Consider the following 5,000-nt stretch of genomic DNA (forward strand, 5'->3'; position numbering starts at 1 on the left):
GTAAAGCTTCAAGGAACATTTTAAGACCTCAAACACATTTTGTCCATTTCAACCCTGGATGTCTAGACCAGGTTTTGGTTTCTAAAGTTTCTAGTAAAGCTCTGAATGTTGCTAACAAATCAAACACAATCAAGACATGCTCATAATTTATGTAGAGGAATATTTAGACTGCAGGCAACCACTGATGTATATCAAGAGTTGGAATGGCTTTTAAAAACCACATCGAATACAATTTAACACTAGTTGGGACAATAAAGCCTCATTTATTGGTTTTTATTTTTCTCAGTACTTCCCAGCTGTATATACTGTATAACAATAATTCCTACTAATATAATTCATAATTTAAACATAACTAAGCAGGTCGCTCCGGATCTGCGAAGTGATACCAATGCAGAAGTAACTTAAACCTGCATTCCCTCTACTGACCACCAGGGGGGCAAATCCACTGGCTCCAAACAGAAGAAAATGAGCCTTCTTCTAACTTGATTTATTACTTCAAATAAACAGTTTCCTAATGACTTTATGGTCTCATTCTCTAGTTCCAAGTCTTCTTCAATAAAGCATGATATCCACTTTGTAAATTATTGCTCTATTTAGAGTAAAATATAGATAATAAAGCAGGGTGTGCTTTAGGGCTTTATGGCTACCTTGTGATTGACAAATTACTACCACCCTGTAGTCCAAATATCACTTCTCATCACTTCTGGCTCCAAAAACATTAAGATGGTGACAGTGAAGATGCCAAACTCGTGGCTTCTAAACCACAGTCCACAAACCAGCGGTTGGCGCCACAGTGGTTACATCCATTATCTTTATATAGTCTATGGACACGACCCAGATAAGCGTCAGAAAACTGAAGGATGGATTTATCACAATACATTTAATTTCAGTTATAATTTAGTTAATTTAGTATATTTCAGTTTATGGTGAAATCTGACTGGATGATTCTGAGACTGAGACTCTGTAAAAAAAAAAAAAGGATTAAACAGCTCCCCTGCAGCACAATCTACTGTTGCATCATCTGACTTGTAGTTTATAGATGCAGAACGTTTCCCAACAGCCCATAGACACTAATGTAACGGTCAACAGCAGGTATGACGAAATATATATAACAGATTCAGATAAGAAATGTAAGACTTTTTCATATCTAGTTTATGGAAATTGAATGCAGACAAATCAGAAGGTATTGTGAGATGAACTAATGTGTCTTTAGCTTTTCTTTTGATGTGTCAATAAGAAAAAACAGAGATTTAACCAGATTAAAAAGAGGGTGAGATTTAATAAGAAAAAGACTGTTTTATTATTTTGAGATAGATAGATAGATAGATAGATAGATAGATAGATAGATTAGATAGATAGATATAGATAGATAGATAGATATATAGATAGATAGATAGATAGATAGATAGATAGAGATAGATAGATAGGTAGATAGATAGATAGATAGATAGATAGATAGATAGATAGATAGATAGATAGATAGATAGATAGATAGATAGGTAGATAGATAGATAGATAGATAGATAGATAACAGACAGACAGACAGACAGACAAGTGATCCATTGATTGATGGATGATGGATGGGTAGAAGGATGGATGGATGGATGGATAGATGGATAGATAGACTTTATTGATCTCAAGCTGGGAAATTACAGTTTTGTTTTGGTTTTTTTTTTTAATTTTTAGATAGATATAATTTAGGGACAACCAGTAGCAAAACATTACAAGTGTCTGGTGCATGTTTATCCTCTTCAATGAAAGAAATTTGGTCTTAAACTTAGTCACAGAGAGGAAAGAAGCCTGGTTACAGTAGTTAGAAAGTGATACACTGGCGTTTGGAAAATGCCTTGACAGCACTTTTAAAAGAAATGAAACAGCAGCTGGAAAGAAGACAAGCGTCAACGTCAATGAATGATGCATAAAACCTCAGAAAACAGCAGAAAGACATGTAGACTAAATTCATCTTTCATTATTTTATAGGCAACTTACCTGAAAATAGTCTCTCTCTCTCTCTCTCTCTCTCCTCTCTCTCTCTCTCCTCTCTCTCTCTATCTCTCTCTCTCCTCTCTCTCTCTCTCGCTCTCTCTCTCATCCTCTCTCTCGCTCTCTCTCTCTCTCTCTCTCTCTCTCTCTCCATCTCTCTCTCTCTCTCTCTCTCTCTCTCTCTCTCTCTCTCTCCTCTCTCTCTCTCTCTCTCTCTCTCTCTCTCTCTCTCTCCTCTCTCTCTCTCCTCTCTCTCTCTCTCTCGTAGAGTTTGTAGTAGAAGTTTAGAGTTATGAATCTGAACAACTAACAGTTTCAGCTATTTCTATTTCTTCCTTTTATATATTTGTTTACATTGGTGGATGTTTTCCTCATATTCATCTCTGACTTCCCATCTATCACATCAGCAGTATAAACAGAGATGATCCTGGCAAACAAGCAGCAACCCCTCCCCATAGCTATTAAAAAACCTACGGCATCTGTTTTACTGCAGAAATGAGACGTGAGCCAGGAGAGAAATATGAGACTGTGTTTGTGTGTTTTAAACAAAATACAAGGTTAACGTGATTACAGGCTGCAGCAGCAACCAGCATCATGTTGCAGTTGTTTCCCACAATCAGACCAAACTTTTCAAGTGGTCCAAGTTCCAGTTATTTTAAGTATTACCTTGCTTCTTCTTTCCTCTCTTTCTTACTTTCCTTTCTCTCTCCTTCATTCCCTCCCTTCCCTTCCTTCCTTCTTCCTTCCTCCCTCCCTCTCTCCTTTCCTTCCTTCCTTCTGTCTGTCTTTCCCTCCCTCCCTCCTTCCTTCTTTCCTCCCTGCCTCCCTCCCTCCTTTCCTTCCTTTTTTTCCTCCCTTCCTTACTTTCCTTTTCATTCCCTCCTTTCCTTCTTTCCTCCCTCCTTCCTTCCTTCCCTTCCTTCCTCCCTCCCTCCTTTCCTTCCTTCCTTCCGTCCTTCCTCCCTCCTTTCCTTCCTTCCTTCTGTCTTTCCCTCCCCCCCCTCCTTCCTGCCTTCCTCCCTCCTTCCTGCCTTCCTCCCTTCCTCCCTCCTTTCCTTCCCTCCTTCCCTCCTTTCCTTCCTTCTTCCTCCCTTCCTTCCTTGACTCGAGGACAACAGGAGGGTTAAGAGTTTCTAAAATAAAGCGGAAAATAGGAGCAATAGGTCTCCACGTTGTAGTTGTTTCCCACAATCAGACCAAACTTTTCAAGTGGCCCAGTTCGAGTTATTTTAAGTATTACCCTGTTTCTCATTTTCTACATTTCATTCACCAGTATTTATTCCAATGTGTTTTCATCCATGTGGTGCATTGCAGCAGTTTTCACTCTACAGTATGAACAGCTGCTCTTGTCCACATCACAGATTGGTCATGCACAAAAAAAACTTCACATCAACCTCAACACATCAGAGAAAAAGAGCTTCACACGTGCACACAGAGGGCTAAACTGATCCAGTCCAATCTACATCCAAAAACCACAGCAAAGCACACTGGGCACCATTTCCAAACCAGCAGCCCGACTCACCAGCCTGACACTGGCCGATAGGTGTGGGCACCCTGAGCTCCACCAGCCTGCTGGGGATCAGATTTTGTTGGCTGGTGATGCTGTTGGACCAACCTACAGACAGAGCGTCCAAAAAAGCACTGAGACGGCAGCAGAGATCGAGGCTATCGCTGCTGGATGAGGAGCAATGAAAACAACAACGCTGCCAAAAGCCAGAGCTAAAAAAAACGTAATGTTCCTCAAGGTTTCAGCGACTTTCTACTTTAATACAAATTAAAAACACCATGGTTACCCTTGAGCTTTTATCACCAGGTTCAGAGTTGTTCATCTAATTTAAAATAGTGCCAGAGATTCAAACCTTCACTGTGATCTTGGAGGAAGCTTTTGGAGTTTGGTGTTGATACTATGCGCTAAAAATGCTAAATGTAGCTTCTACAACTAGCTGCTACATCGGTCAAAATCAATTGGGTAGTTAATAAGGTTTCTATAAGAATAATTACCTTTAAATATTACAGTCATTTATTAGTGTGGCTACCAAATGACAGTTGAGCTACAAATGTATTCAATAAAATGCAAAAACCCTTCAGTTGTGTTTAGGGCTGCAACTAACAATTATGTTCATTCTAGGCTTTACACGATCAGGATTTTTGGGGTCGATCACCGATCAGTGAGTTTAAATAAACCGATCACCGATCCGATCACGTCTTCTTTCTCCACGCTCCATTTCTTAAACTCGGCTTCTCCTCCTCGTGTTCCTATCCAGGTACATTTGTGCTGTTGAAACATTTTGCAGATGCTTCCCCACGAGGTTCTTTAGTGTTTTATCTGTCTGCCCACAACACCCACATGTTTGTTTGAATCCGACAGCTCATGATTCAAGATTCAAAAAACTTTATTGTCCGTCTCATTGTGACAGGGCTCAAAACTAAACAAGTAGGATTCAAACAAACCTGTCGGTGGTGTGGAACTTCTTCAGAGTAACTGAGACAGATAAAACACAAGCCATCTGCAATCTATGCAACGGGAGCATCTGCAAAAAGTTTCAACATGACGACATCGATCGGATCGGCGAATTAAGACATTACAGCCAATCTCACAAATTACATAAAATGCTAAATATCGGCCGATCCGATATAACCGATCAGATCAGCCTATAGCCTACAAATTATATGTATAATCAGTTAGACGTTTTATAATTGTGGTCTATAAAATATCAAGAAAATGTCTTGTTTTGTCCACAACCCAAAGATATTCAGTTTACTGTCATAGTGGACTAAAGAAGTTAAAAACATATATTCACATTGGAGAAACTGGAATCAGAGAATTAGAATAAATGACTCCAAACAATTATGAATTATCACAATAGCTAGTGATTCAAATAATAGCAACTAACCAATTCATCAACTAATAAGCTCTAGATTGTGTTATTCAAACAAAACAAAAGGAAATCCCATCAGCAGTAACACTAACTGAATAACTGTTCATATTATAAGACATATTATAAGACATTTATCTG

The 5,000-nt window shown here is 39.0% G+C and overlaps 1 protein-coding gene across 1 annotated transcript in view; it reads right to left on the minus strand.

Moving 5' to 3' along the window:
- Positions 1-5,000, minus strand: part of pld1b (phospholipase D1b) — a 47,332-nt gene that overhangs the window by 17,417 nt on the left and 24,915 nt on the right.

This window comes from Scomber japonicus, chromosome 21 (assembly GCF_027409825.1).
Source record: "Scomber japonicus isolate fScoJap1 chromosome 21, fScoJap1.pri, whole genome shotgun sequence".
NCBI classification, from domain to species: Eukaryota; Metazoa; Chordata; class Actinopteri; order Scombriformes; family Scombridae; genus Scomber; species Scomber japonicus.